At 43.3% G+C, this 16,138-nt stretch overlaps 1 protein-coding gene and 1 long non-coding RNA gene across 3 annotated transcripts in view; one reads left to right on the top strand and one right to left on the bottom strand.

Annotated features, from left to right (window-relative positions):
* Positions 1–12,947, top strand: part of ccdc57 (coiled-coil domain containing 57) — a 206,771-nt gene extending 193,824 nt beyond the window's left edge. Inside the window, exon 21 of the transcript XR_013889108.1 lies at positions 12,785–12,947. The gene's annotated coding sequence lies outside the window, so the exon portion shown is untranslated. The remainder of the gene's footprint in view (positions 1–12,784) is intronic.
* The window catches only part of LOC145356288 (uncharacterized), a 36,940-nt gene that overhangs the window by 4,297 nt on the left and 16,505 nt on the right, over positions 1–16,138 (bottom strand). The window lies entirely within an intron of this gene.

The raw sequence follows: 16,138 nt of genomic DNA, 5'->3' as shown, positions 1-16,138 counted from the left end.
TTCCTGGCCAGGAACTGCACATTATTCTTCCAAATTTCTTGTGGCCGCAGCTCATACAGAAGAAGCTGCAGATGGAAGCAACACATCCTTGGACATACGAGGACACCTCCAGCATTGCTTTTCACTCATCTCTAGCTAAGAGCACTGCTTACGATACACTGCCCATGGTTGATATACCCATGGAATACCATTTTGGATCTTCCCCTCCCCTCGCCAGCAAAGTCATGCATACAGTTCAATAGATTTTAATATTATTAACCCAGAGACATGAACCTGTCATGGGGATCTAAAGGTGAGTATAGCCCCTGACGGAGAGGGACATGGCCATGCACTGGTCTGGCAATGCCCTGGCACTGTCCCTTGGCATAGGTTGGCACTGCCAGATTGACACCATATCCATGCCATCCTAGCAATGTAAACCTGGTAGTGCCAACCTGTATCAGGGTGCAGGCCCCAGTGTGAGCCTTGTGCCCGTGGGGCGGGGAGGGGAGGGGAGGGGGGGGATATTTTTTAGATGTGGAGGCCAGGAGTGGATGGAGGAGCCTAGGATGCCGGCAACAGCATTGAGAAGGGATAGAAGGTGATCGGAGGAGTGGGGGGAGAAAAAGATTCTGAGGAAAGGCGGAGGGGGGTAGAGAAGTGCTGACTCCAATCAGGGGTGGGGCGAGGGGCCACTGAGACCACTGTGATGGACAGAGAGGTCTACTTAGTTTCTGATCAGGGCACCCTTTAAAAACAGCACCCTTATCTCTTAGCAGCTAGGTTTTGCCATCATGTTTAGACCCCACCCCTATTTTAAGCATGAAACATCCCCTGGATTTTTTCTGGCAGTGTTGTGAGATCTTGAAAGAATATCAGCGTTTTTCGCATGCTGGTCATCTCGCCAAAAGCAACACTCTGCACTCTAAGATTCCACCCATTGTTCTTTGACCATGGTGATGGGAGCCACTTGCAAGAAGCCTCATGCAGACATTTTTCCGCTTGTTTCCAGCACCCTCAAAACCATTGCCTTGGCATTATAAAAGGGTCTTGTCCCTTGTCAGGCATGACCATTCACCTGTTCAGATGGAAGTTTGGAGTTGCGAGTTGGCTGCTCTCTACTAGCTGTGCCCCTTGGAGACATTCCACCTCCCTCCCATCCTCCCTTCATCCCAGCTTTTGGCAATAGCCAATGGCAAATGGCACAGAATGAAGTGCAGCTCTCCAGCTGCTGGGATCTCGATGTTGAGACTCATGAGTCGGGAACAAACCTGTTGCAATGTGGTCTTCGCCATTCAGAGATCACATCTGAGCATCTTTGACATTCGGTTGCCTCATAATTATTAGTCAGCCCACTTGTGCTGATCTTGAATTCCACCCATCCAAAAAGTCCCTCATCCCACCTCAAAGGATCTCACTAACTGTGTGGTCAAGGTCTGTTTGGATGAATGGTGTGAATCACCTTTCAAATTCACTCCACACAGTCTATCCTCTTGATGTCACGACCAAATTCCATCCCCATCAGAATAGACCCATCCAGTATCACTATTCCTTTCCCCGCTGTCACTCTTGCTCCACCTCCTGTTACCCTCTACCCTTTCACAATTCACCACAAGCCTTTCCTCCCCTCAGTGGTGACACCCATTATTGCCCCCATATCCACCCTGTCCCTGCCCCTTCCGTTACCCAAGCCACCTCTCTTGTCCCCCTCCATGATGTGACCTTCACTTATCAAACTCTCACCCTGAACCTGCCACACTATTGCATCCCACTCTGCCCTCGCTGCCCCCAACCCCCCCTACTATGACTGTACCCACGTCACCAGAACTTTGGGTTCTCTCTTCAAGAACACCACCATTGACACCACTGACCCTGTTTTCTAAGGCACCGCCCCAACCCCCCACCCTACACTCCCTTCCCCAAACATTTTTCCCCACCCTTCCCTCATAAGCCTGCTTCTCCTGCCCAGCCTTCACTGTTCTTCCATCCTACCGCTCATCCTCCAGCCTTCGCCTGCCTTCCTTGTCCAGCCTTAGTGCAGTGTTTGCTAATGACACACAGATGACATTATGAAATGTTCCCAAGAAAGAGGAAGAAGCATCCACAGAATTTGAGGCCATTAGTTAACTGAAGCTTGTCAGGTGCACGCCACTTGTATGAAATCAGGAAACAGATGGTTCTAAGTTCTCACTGGTGAGGCACTTAATTTGGAGGAGGAATGTAATTCTGGTGAGTTGGCCTCTTAATGAGCATTCATGAGATACAAATGAATGCAAATCTAGTTCAAGATACTTGCGGAAGAATGTAGTTGCATTGGAGGAGATTCACTACATTGAGATGAGGGGTTTGTCTTACGAAGAGATTGGATGGCTTAGGTCTATATTCCTTGGAGTTCAGAAGAATGTGAGGTATACAAGATGATAAGGGGAACTGACAGAGTAGACATAGAAAGGACGTTTCCTCTTGCGGGCAATCTAGAACAAGATGTCATAGTTTTAAGAGGTGATAGATTTAAAACAGAGATGAGGAGAAATTGCTTCTGTCAAAGGGCCATGAGACTGAGTAATTCACAAGCCAGAAGTGTTGTGGATGCCAGGACATTGTGTACATTTAAGGAAGGAGTGGACAGATTTTTAATTAGTAAGCGTTTGAAGGGCCATGGTGAACAGACTGGAAAGTGGATTTGAGGCCACGGTGTGATCATACTAAATGACAGAGCAGGCTTGAGGGGCTAAATTGCCCGCTCCTGCTCCTGGTTCTTATGTTTTTATGTATCAGTGGGAAACTCGAACCACCATCAAAGATAGAACAAAATTCCAAACTAATTTTTCATTGGTAAGAATCTGTGGCTAAGATGTTCCAGCACTGCCACGACAGATTTCTCTGCCAGTGAGTTACTCAAATCTACACTGACTTTGACAGGGCCAGAGGATCCAACCAGTGGGAAGGGTCAGGAAACCCCAGCCTGATTTTTATCATAATGCCAAATTTAGTGCCCCCACCCCCCATTATTACCACCACTGACGGGAATGGAAAATTCCATCCATTGTATTTTATAAAATAGTGCTATAATTACAATAGCAGCCAGAATAGTCACTGCACTTTAAAGGAATTCATTTTATGTGAATCCAGTTTATCAACCTGTTGGAACCAAGTCCATCAGCACAGATAATGACCTGGGGATTCATTAATCACACACTGAATAAAGGACCTAAAGTTAACCTTACCACCTCACTCAAACTGGAACAAAACAGAAACATTTCATAAAAATTGCAAAGATTAGGAATTACAACTTTCATGACTGAAGCTTCACACCATCGGAAATCTGAGGCAAAAAGTGCAAGTGTTACAAATGCCAGATAGCAATTTGTTTCACATTGCATGTCCCAGAAAGACAATTGCACAATTTTATAAAACACACATCAGCACACCATACATACACACACACACACACTGACACACACAACATTCACACATACGTATACAAACAAATACACACATAGAAACAAGAAGCAGGATTAGGCCATTTGGTCCTTCGAGCCTGCTCCTCCATTCATCTTGTTCATAGCTGATCATCGAATTCAATATCCTGACTGCCCCACCCCCCTTCCTCCCACATCCCTTGATCCCATTGGCCTCAAGAGCTGTATCTAATTTCTTCTTGAAATCAGACATTTTGGCCTCAACTACTTTCTGTGGTACTGAATTCCATACATTCACTACCCTCTGGATGAAGAAATTTCTCCTCACCTCTGTTCTAAAGGGTTTTCCTCTTATCCTCAAACTATGACCCCTAGTTCTGGACTCCCCCACCATTGGGAACATCCTTTCTGAATCTACCCTGTCGAACCCTGTTAGAATTTTCTAAGTTTCTATGAGATCCCCTCTCACTCTTCTAAACTCCAGTGAATATAATCCTCATTGACTTAGTCTCTCCTCATCTGACAGACCTACCATCCCAAGAATCAGCCTGGTAAACCTTTGCTGTACTCCCTCTATAGCAAAGAAATCCTTGCTTAGATAAGGACATCAAGACTGCATACAATACTCCTGGTGTGGCCTGACCAATGCCCTATAGAATTGCAGCAAAACATCCCTTTCCCTATACTCAAATCCTCTTGCAATGAAGGCCAAAATACTATTTGCCTTCTTTAATGCCAGCTGTACCTGCATTCTTACTTTCAGCAACTGATGCACAAAGATTCCAAGGTCTCATTGAGTATTCACCTCTCTCAACTTACACCCATTCAAGTAATATCTGGCTTCCTATTATTTATACCAAAGTGGATAACCTCCCATTTATCCACATTATACTGCATCTGCCATGCAGATGCCCACATACTCAGCCTGTCCAAATCATGCTGAATCATTTCTACATCCTCCTCACTTTGTATTATTTCCAAATTTGCAGATGATACATTCAGTTCCCTCTTCCAAATCATTACTATATAATGTGAACAGTTGGGGTCCTAGCACAGATCCCTCTGTAAACCCCACTGGTCACTGATATACATAAACATACCCAAAGACCACATACATATAGATAAACATACACACATACACCATACTCACATCATACACATCATGCACACATCAATTTTCAATTTACAAATTATATCTGGAGGGGAACGGATGCTGTTAATTAAATGACAAGACTTTGAGATAAATTTAGGATTTCTGGAATTGAATTATCTCAAACAAAAAGAGCAGCCACGTTCATTTATGCGTATTGATCATTTTAATAAAATGCTGATGAGATATAGTCACATGCTGTGAATGATCATTTCTATATTAGGTGTAATATGCATAACAATGAGAAAATTATGTTAATTGTGGCCAGCATTAAATCAATATGAAATGTTGCCTGGAGTCATAAATTTGGCCTGTAATTTTTTTTTAATTCCTCCATTTCCCATTACCTGGTTCCCTGCCACAAGGAGGAACTGTACCATGATCATATAAGCCTTGGTCTTTCAGCTCCTACAGACTCTTTGGAGGATTTCAAGGAGTTTTTGAGGTAACCTGATCTCTGGCAACTAGGTCCAGATATGCTGGTCTGGAAGTCTCTCCAGCTGTGATTCAAAGTGAAGTGGCAATAATAAACAGCCAATGGATATCCATCCCTAACCTGCTGCAATTTGCTCCCAGGGTTCTTATTAACTTTGCAGTTAGGTCTGAAGTAGTGACAATAATCCCACTCACAGCACTGGGAAAGAGGGGAATACAGTATAATATCAATTTGGTATCAGCCTTTTATTGGACAGCTATGCATTGCTGCAAGAATGGCTGAAGTATCAATATTCACGGAAGCCCAGCGGCTGGAACTGCCCTCCAATCCTTAGAGGTGGTTCTTCGCATATAAAACAGGGCCAGAAGGGCAAGATTATTAGACATACAGTGCAGAAAGGCCCAAAAGAGATTGCTATTGTCCGCCTGGAGGGATGCAGCAGACAGAGTTACTTCCACTATCCCAGAACTGTTATACTGCTGTAAGGGGACTATCGATTCCATAAATATAATACGATAAGTCTAACTATCCTTGCTGTTATTGATTCTCTACCGCTCACAGTCCCCTTCACTTCATTTTTTATTAAATTTGTATGTTACTTGGTGTCAGGGAAACTAACTTGCAAACGTTCAAGCATCTTTTTCACTCAAAAACATGGTCAGTAATTTTGTTGAGGGATAAATATTAGCTCAGATTCTTGGAGAACTTTGGAAAGTACCACATGTACATTCACATGACAGGAGAGATCAGCCCTCTGATCCTGCGTTGCTCCTGAGGTATTGTCAATCTTATGTTTTGTCCTGGAGTGGGCCTTCAACAGGGAATATCCCTGCCCATCCAGATAAACAAGCTCTCGTGTGTTGCACATCACTGGGGATATCTTACAGGAAGAAGTGAATCAACATGGTGAGCACCCAGGCATCATTCCATGGGGAGCTGCCTGTCAGAGTGACAGCCTCAGCTGTTGTTGCTCTCTCACCAACTATATCATAGCATTATATCTGCACAGAGATAACCGCACAGGAGGAAGTGACCTGTGAGTCAGGAAGTTTATCACATGCTGATAAACTGAGCACCGAGACGGAGTGGAAGAGTTTAAGTTTAAAGTTTATTTGTTAGTATCACAAGTAGGCTTACATTAACACTGAGTATTGTGAAAGTCCCCTAGTTGCTACACTCTGGTGCCTGTAAAGATACACCGAGGGAGAATTTAGCACGGCCAATGCACCTAACCAGCATGTCTTTGGGTCTGTGGGAGGAAACCAGAGCAGTCGGAGGAAATCCACACAGATATGGAGAGAACATGCAGACTCCACACAGACAGTGACCCAAGCTGGGAATCGAACCTGTGTCCCTGAGTCAGTGAGGCAGCAGTGCTAATCACTGTGCCACCGCAAGAGGAGGGGGCCATTCCTTCATAAGGTCAACCATCCCTGACTGAGGAGTGTAGAAACCCACATCTCTCTTGGAGATGTCAGGTTTCTGTGTTTTGAATTTCAAACAAAATTGGTCAATCATGTGACTGCCTCAGGAGTCCAGTATTTGGAGACACTGAAAACATTTCCATGCATATGGTGGAAATGATGGATAAATGGGAGAATCCACCACTTGCGTATTACAAAGTATTTTAAAGCAACTATTGTATAGAAACAGGACACTCACCCCTGGTCTATGCCGGTGTTCATGCTCTGCACAAGCGTTTGATATCTGGTGGAAGGTTTTTGCAACTTACAAAACAACCTGAGACTGTGATAGTCCAGAAGATAGCTACAGGATTAAGATTCTAAAAACAAGCACTAAGCAGGACCAGCTCATTTTAAAAAATACATTCACAGGACATGGGGGTCGCTGGCTCGACCAGCATTTGAATGGACTTACCTTGCATTAAGTTGATCTTTCTCTACACCCTAGCTATGACTATAACACTACAGTCTGCATTATCTCATTTCCTTCTCTACACATGGTATGCTTTGTCTGTATAGCGCGCAAAAAATAATACTTTTCAGTCTATGTTAATACATGTGACATTAATAAATCAAATCATTTATTACCCATCCCTAATTTCCCTTGAACTGAGTGCTTACTCAGCCATCTTGCTGTGGATCTCAAGTCATATGTAGGTACAGGTAGATCAAATTTCCTTCCCTAAAGGACATGTGAACTAGGTGGGTTTTTAAGACAATGGTTTCATGGCCATCATTAGCATTACCCTGGGTCTCTGGATTATTATCCCAGTGACAATTCCACTATGCCACTGCCTCCCCTAATACAGATCTGTATTCACAGAGTTTTGAAGAACTGGTAATGATTATTTGGCCTGTACTTTCATTGATTAATACTCACAAAAGAACTACAATCTCTGGAAGGGGAACACAACCGGAAGCTGGAACTTTGGTGACTGCTTCCCGGCAAGAGTATATCTTGGGCTTTTAGTGCGCCTGGGAGGAACCATCCTATAACCAACCACCTTTCCACTCCTTCTCAACCAGGGAGCACCTAAGTTAACTGGCTGAAAGGTTAGGCAGTTTAAGAAGTAGCTGTTCATATTTGTTAGGAATTCTTGGAGAATGTGTGTGTGATGGAGCATAGCTTGTGGATCAAGGATTCTAAGTTTATTCCTATGGCCTTTGAGTGGGTTGGCAAATGAATTTTTTTGACTTCTCAAGGAAGTTGACAGAAGTCTTTAACAATTAGGGATTATATGATGTGGGTTTATTTGGCAAGTGCTCTTTCATTTGTTAAAAGCAGTGAGTTATCAGTTGCACCTTCTTTCTCTGGCTGTTGGATCTTGGTTATCTGTCCCATATTTTCACCTCCATGTGAAGATATGCTAGCATGCTGTGGGGAGAGAAGCCCACCCACTCCTTCTTTGTCATCATCTTCCAGAAACAGCAAGCCATTTCTCATTGACCTGTTACAAAGAATAAAGCAAGGTACAGTACCTTATGAGACTTTTTCTGGGCCAGACAGCAGAGTTCCATCACATTTGAGAACTCATATAGAATTCTCTGCTCCATGACACTTGTAGTACAATGAGCCTCAGAATATCTGTAACCTTGTCCTTTCTGTAAAAGCTTTTCTGAAGTTATTTGTTGTGACAGCAGGGAATAGTTCGAATTACTGAATGCAGTGTTCTGAATTGAGAGCTGAAATTATGGATTGTACATGATACAAACACCATGGCAGCTTCCTGGTACCTGACATTAGCGAACAGAATAAGGTAAGTGACATTGTGCACAAAATGGACATCAATAGAATGAATGATTTTGCCATTGGAAGAATTGAGGTGGTTGCTATTATGGGACTTGGAATGTCATACATAGAACCATAGAATCTCTACAGCGCAGAAATAGGCCATTCAGCCTATCATGTCTGCTATCTGAAAAGTATTGCACCCAGACCTCCCCCCAGCCCTATCCCTATAACCCTGGACATTTACGATGGTTAATCCATCTAACCTATATACTAAGTGACGGCCAATCCAACGTTCTATCAATATCTCCATGCACTGATGTGAGAAGCCTGCCAGTCTGCAGAATGGGATCATAGAGTGGATTTCAGCACAGGAGGAGGCCATTTGGCCCCATCATATCTGTGCTACTTCTCCAAACAAGCTACTCATTCTCTCCTCCTCTCCCATAGACCAGCATATACTTCCCTTTATGACAATAAATCAATTCCCTCTTGGATGCCTTGCTTAAATCTATCTCCACCACATTCTCAAGCAGTGCATCAAGATTCTATCCACTTGCTGTGTGAAGAGGTTTGCCTGATGTTGCCATTGCTTATGTTGCCAATTATTTCCAGCATATGCCCTCTGGTTCTCAATCCTTTTACCAATTGAAACAGTTTATCCCCATCTAGATCCCTCATGATTTTGAATACCTTCAATAAATCTCTCGGCCTTCTCCTCTCCAAGGAAAACAATCCAAACTTCTCCCATCTAACTATGCAACTTAAGTTCCTCATCCTTGGAACCATTCTCATGGATCTTTCCTGCACCCTCTCTAACTCTTTCACATCTTTCCGAAAGAATGATGTTCAGAACTGGACAGGATACTTTAATTTGATTTGACTTATTATTGTCACATGTATTAGTATACAGTGAAAAGTATTGTTTCTTATATGCTATATAGACCAAGCATACCATACACAGCGAAGGAAAGGAGGGAGTGCAGAATGCAGTGTTACAGTCATAGCTAGAGTGTAGACAAGATCAAATCAGACTCCATTCAAAAGTCTGTTGGCAGCAGGGAAGAAGCTGTTCTTGAATCACTTGGTATGTGTCCTCAGACTTTTGAATCTTTTTTGCGATGGAAGAAGGTGGAGGAGAGTATGTCTGAGGTGTGTGTGGTCCTCGATTATGCTGGCTGCTTTTTCAAGGCAGAAGGAAGTATAGTCAGTGTCAGTGTCAATGGTTGAGAGGCTGGTTTGAGTGATGGACTAGGCTTCATTCACCATGCTTCGTAGTTTTTTGCAGTCTTGGACAGAGCAGAAGCCATACCAAGCTGTGACACAATGAGAAATAATGCTTTTTGGTGCATCTGTAAAAGTTGGTGAGAGTTGTAGTAGGCATCTCAAATTTCCTTAGCCTCCTGAGAAAGTAGAGACGTTGGTGGGCTTTCTTAACTTTAGCATCGGCATGGAGAGACCAGGACCTATATATGTTTGGACACTAGGTGATGGCCAATCCAATGTTCTATCAATATTTCCATGCACTGATGTGAGAAGCCTGCCAGTGCAAAATGGGATCATAGAGTGGATTCCAGCACAGAAGGAGGCCATTTGGCCCATCAGTAAGGATAGGCAACAAATCTCCTTCATAATTATCTTCAACACTTGTGCCCCACAAGGGTGTGTCCTCAGCCCCTTACTATAATCCTTATACACCTATGACTGTGTGGCCCAATTCTCCTCCTACTTGATTTTCAAGTTTCCTGATGACACCAACATAGTGGGTTGGATCTCAAACAGTGATGGGACGGAGTACAGGAAAGAGATAGGGAATCTGGTGAACTGACGCAACAACAATAATCTCCCCTCAATGTCAACAAGATGAAGGAGATAGTCATTGACTTCAGGAAGCATTGTTAGTGTTCTGGACACCTAGAGACTTGAAGTTCTCAACCATTTCCACTTTGTGCCCATCGAGGTAGACAGGGGAATGCCCTCCACTACGTTTCCTGAAGTCAATGACTATCTCCTTCATCTTGTTGACATTGAGGGGAGATTATTGTTGTTGCGCCAGTTCACCAGATTCCCTATCTCTTTCCTGTACTCCGTCCCATCACTATTTGAGATCCAACCCACTATGGTAGTGTCATCAGGAAACTTGAAAATTGGGTAGAAGGGGAACTTGGCCACACTGTCATAGGTGTATAAGGAGTATAGTAAGGGGTTGAGGACACAGCCTTGTGGAGCACTAGTGTTGACGATAATTATAGAGGAGGTTGTTGCCTATCCTTACTGATTGTGACCTATCGGTTAGGAAGTCTTGGATCAAGTCACAGAGGGAGGAGCCAAGCCCCACGCCATGGAGTTTGGAGATGGGTTTTGTAGGAATAATGGTGTTGAAGGCTGAGCTGTAGTTAATAAATGGGAGTCTGACATGGGTGTCTTTGTTATCTAGATGTTCCAGGGTTGAGTGTAGGGTCAGGGAGATAGCATCTGCTGTGGGCCTGTTGTGGTGGTAGGCAAACTGTAGTGGATCCAGGCAATCTGGGAAGCCAGAAGAGATTTGTGCCATGACTAATCTTTCAAAGCACATCACAATAATGAATGACTGGACGATAGTCATTAAGACATGCTGCCTGGCCTTTGTTACCGGGATGATTCTTGAAGCAGATAGGGACCATAATAGCGCTCCTCATGTCCTCTAATGGCTTACCCATAGCATTTCTGATGTGATTGTTCAACCCATTTGTGCCTGTGGTGGTTCTTTTGAAATAGCTGTCAAATCTATCCCACGTTCTTGCTCTTTCCTCAAAGCCCATGATTTTATTTCCATTTCTAATTGTTTATCTAATTGCATCTTAAATATTAGTATTGACTCGGTTTCCACCAAACAGTACGTTCCCAATCATAGCATCTGTCAAATCTCTCTTTTCTGATTACTAAAGGATGGTGTCAACATAAATATCAGCCATGGCCCAGTGGTATAACTCTTATTTTGGCGTCTAACGTTCTGGATTCCATCTCACTTGAGCACATGATCAAGGCTGATCTTCCAGTACTTTACTGAGGGGTGCTGCATTGCCAGAGGTACCAACTTTTTGATAATGCATTTAAAGTAAGGTCCCCTCTGGCCCAAAGGTGAAACTAAAAGATACCACTACTGTTTTGAGGAAGATCAGGGGATGTCTTGGTGGGTCAATTCTAAACTAATATGACAAAAAGATTATCTGGTCATCTCATTGTTTTTTGTGGGACATGCATATGAATAAATAGCTGCTGTTTTCGTTCTTTGAGAAAAAACAGTTATTGTGGTAAATTCTTCATTAATATATATAGCAATAGAAATAACGTACCAGCATCCCAACAAATAAAGATAGCTGATGACCTTGCCTGCTGCCTGAAACTGTTTACAAAGTGTCTGGGGACATTTTGAACTGTATATTGCCAGGATGAAAAGCTGGTTATGATATTTGGGGAATTTCTTCTGGCATAGTATCATTCAAAGCATTGGTGGAACATTAAAACCTGTTTGCGTAAATGTATTCTTACAGCATGTTGGTGCCAAATAAACCACCTTAAGACAGATTTTTTTTACAAGCACTTGACTTGTTGCATGTCTGCGCAGGTTTGAGTGAAAACCTTCTGCACTCATCATTTCAGTAAGAAGTCTCACAACACCAGGTTAAAGTCCAACAGGTTTATTTGTTAGCAAAAGCCACTAGTTTTCAAAGCCCTGCTCCTTCCTCAGAGGAGTGGGATTTCAGTTCACAAACAGGGCATGTAAAGACACAAACTCAATTCACAAAATAATGGTTGGAATGTGAGTCTTTACAGGTAATCAAGTCTCCACATTATGGCTCTCATCATTTCAGCCAGAATCTAATGTTGGATTCACAGTGCATTTTTGTGGCTGGGGTGTTGGGAATTTTAACACTGGACCAGCCTGAAAATATACAGTGTAAGATTTCTGACGTTGGATGGTATTGGTATTAGAGAGCTTCCAAGAAACTGTGTTCTGGCTTTGCCAGGTGCCATTGAAAATAGTGGCATCAGGTCTGTCTCTTTTTTTTTAAGAAAGAAATGGCATGATCTGTATTTGAGTTTTTACTGATCAAACAAGTTGGCTTGTGTAGTCTCCTACCTGGTCAAAATTTCACTGACAGCCAGAAGCTGGTAAATAACAGCTTGTGCAAGAGTTTAAACATGCACATCTTTGTACTGTGTGCATTGGGAGCAGGCCGAGCAAACAAAGTTGCCTGTTTACAGCGCTATGTACACTGTGTAAAGAGCACCAAAGTGTGATGCAAACAACCTTTTGACAAGAAAGGATTCAAATTAAAAAAAACTTCTGATTTTTAAAATTAAATTGCCAACTTGTGTTTTATTGTCTAGATATCTTCATAGATCATAGAACCCTACAGTGCAAAAGGAGGCCCTTCAGCCCATCGAGTCTGCACCGACCACAATCCCACCCAGGCTCTACCCCCATATCCCTACGTATTTTACCTGCTAATCCCTCTAGCCTAAGCATCCCAGGATACTAAGGGGCAATTTTAGCCCGGCCAATCGAAGTAACCCGCACATCTTTGGACTTGGAATGACTGCCTTCTCTTTTGTTTATAGATTTTGAAGCAAGCTTCATTCGACTCGTGGACAAAGTAACAAATGGTTCTCGGATTGAAATAAATGAATCTGGTCAGTTATTTGTGATTATATAGTAATGCTCTTCTTAATTGTCCCTCTGAACTTGGAGCTCATGTTAGCATCTGGGAAATTTTTACACTGAAAACCTTCTGCACTCATCATTTCAGTAACAAGTCTCACAACACCAGGTTAAAGTTCAACAGGTTTATTTGTTAGCAAACGCCACTAGTTTTCAAAGGGTTGGGTACCTTTAGAAAAGAAAAAATAGTTATTTTCTTGCCTTTTTAACACATTAGGGGGTTGAACTATGAAGAGAGGCTGAATAGACTGGGTTTGTACTTGTTGGAGTTCAGAAGGATGAGGGGGGATCTTATAGAGACGTATAAGATGGTGAAGGGGATAGATAGGGTAGAGGTAGAGAGATTCTTCCTGCTCAGAAAGGACAGCAGGACTAGAGGGCACAGCCTCAAGATAAGGGGGGGGACAGTTTAGAATGGAGTTGAGGAGGAACTTCTTCACTCAAAGGGTGGTGAATCTCTGGAATTCTCTGCCTGCTGAAGTGGTGGAGGCTACCTCGCTAAATATATTTAAGACACGGGTAGAAAGGTTTTTGGTAGGCAAGGGAATTAAGGGTTATGGGGAGCAAGCGGGAAAGTGGAACTGAGCCACTTCAGATCAGCCATGATCTTATTGAATGGCGGGGCAGGCTTGAAGGGCTAGATGGCCTACTCCTGCTCCTCTTTCCTATGTTCCTATGGACCTTAGATTGGTAATAAAGAGAGATTAAAGATGTCTGCAAATACCCCTGCCAGCTGGTCCGTGCAGGATCCGTGTACTCATCCGGGTATGCCATCTGGGCAGTCGCATTCCATGGGTTGACTTTTGAGAAGGCTGCTCTGATATCTGCGATGGTGACCTTTGATATGGTTTCATCCGAGGCTTCTGGGGTGGAAGATGTTCTCTCGCTATCCTCTTGTTCAAAATGGACATAAGATGCATTGAGCTCATTGCGGAGAGCTGCACTGGTGCCAGCAATTTTATACGCCTTCATCTGTTAGCCTGTTATGTCTTACAGACCTTTGTACAGTCGATGTGAGTCTGTGTAGCTAGCCTGGGACTCTAGCTTGCTCCAGTACTGTCTTTTGGAATGTCTGATGGATCTCCACAGATCATATCTGGATTTCCTGTATAGGTCGGGGGTCACCTGACTTGAGCACCTTCGACCTGGACTTCAGCAAGCAGAGGATATTCCTGTTCATCCATAGCTTCTGGTTGGGAAACACACTTCAGTTGAGGCCAAAGCAGCCCAGGGTGCTGTATGCTTTATTAACCACACTATCAACTTGTCCTGCCACCTTCAATGATTTATGCACACATATACCCAGGTCTCTCTACTTCTATGCCCCCTTTTATGATAAGTTTAGAATTATAGAATGAATATGCTTTAGAAATTGTATGCTTTAGTTTATACTGTTTTCGCATTCTTTCTACTGGAATGAATCGCTTCACACTTCCTTGCATTAAATTTCATCTGCCACTTGTCTACCCATTGCACCAATCCATCAAAGTTCTTTTGAAGTTATACAGTATCTCCTCCCAGTTCACAATACTTGCAAGATTCGAAATTGTGCCCTGTACACCCTATATATCTTGTATAACAGGAATTATATTCTTTAAAAAATGATAGAAAAAGGAATGGTCCTAAAATGACCCCTGGGAAATTCCACTATAATCCTTCTTCCAGTCCGCAAAAGAGCCATTAAGCAATACTGCTTCCTGCCACTGACCCACTTCTTGCCTTCAGACAACCACGCAACCTCAAACAGACCATTGTTCGCAGCAAACTACCCAGCCTTCAGGAGAACAGTGACCGCAATACCACACAACCCTGCCACAGCAACCTCTGCAAGACATGCCGGATCATCGACATGGATACCATCATCACACGTGAGAATACCATCCACCAGGTACACGGTAAATACTCTTGCAACTCGGCCAACATTGTCTACCTGATACGTTGCAAGAAAGGATGTCCCGAAGCATGGTACATTGGGGAGACCATGCAGACGCTACGACAACGGATGAATGAACATCGCTCGACAGTCACCAGGCAAGACTGTTCCCTTCCTTGGCGAACACTTCAGTGGTCACAGGCATTCAGCCTCTGACCTTCGGGTAAGCATTCTCCAAGGCGGCCTTCACGACACACGACAGCGCAGAGTCGCTGAACAGAGACAGATAGCCAAGTTCCGCATACATGAGGACGGTCTCAACAGGGATCTTGGGTTTGTGTTGCACTATCTGTAACCCCCGTGACTTGCCTGGGTTTGCAAAACCTCACTTACTGTACTGTCTGGAGACAATACACATCTCTTTAACCTGTGATCAGTGCTTCTTCCACACACGTTGTCAGCCACTTCAGGACTTGAACAGCAGGTTAGGTGTAAAGATTCGCATTCTAATCAGTAATCTCTAAACTGTCTGTGCTTTATATGCTCTGTCTGAGGCCAGAACTCTCCATTCACCTGACGAAGGGGCTAACCCGAAAGCTTGTGAGTTTATTATCAAATAAATCGGTTGAACTAAAACCTGGTGTTGTCAGACTTTTTACTGTCCTGCCACTGAGCCAGTTTTGCATCCATGTTGCTAGTGTTTTATTCCATGAGATCTAACTTTGCTCATAAGTCTGTGATGGGGCATTTTAACAAGTGCCTTACATTCTACAACATAAATAACTTGCATATTTTAATGGGTTTTTTTTAAAAATGAAGAATACAGCAATAATTCATTCAATCTATATTGTTGTAATGTTAGGAGGAAAGTTTGTGCAACATATTGCCAATGCATTTAAATATAATTATACATCATATCTGAGGCAAAGTGAAAGATCCCTATGAATTAGAGCACATGGTTAGCATTGCTGCCTCACAGCACCAGGGTCCTGGGTTTGAATCTCAGCTTGGGTCGTTGTCTGTGTGGAGCTTGCATGTTCTCCCCGTGTCTGCATGGGTTTCCTCCAGGTGCTCCGGTTTCCTCCCACACTCCAAAGACATGCGGGTTAGGTGGATTGGCCTTGCTAAATTGCCCCCTAGTGTTGGAGGGCTAGCTAGGGTAAATGCATGGGGTTATGAGGATAGGCACTGGGTGAGATTGTGGTCGGTGCAGATTCAATGGGCCAAATAGCCTCCTTCTGCACTGTAGGGATTCTATGATTTTATGAAATGAGCCTGCAAAACAGCAGCATGGTGATTTTTACTTAATGAACTTAACTAACTATAGATGGCAGGCAGATATTAATTTCTTTTATATTCATTTAAGTCTTTTAAGCAAATG

Source organism: Carcharhinus amblyrhynchos, chromosome 21, assembly GCF_965287045.1.
Source record: "Carcharhinus amblyrhynchos chromosome 21, sCarAmb.v2.hapA, whole genome shotgun sequence".
Lineage (NCBI taxonomy): Eukaryota > Metazoa > Chordata > Chondrichthyes > Carcharhiniformes > Carcharhinidae > Carcharhinus > Carcharhinus amblyrhynchos.
This window is presented reverse-complemented; position numbering and strand designations above follow the sequence as displayed.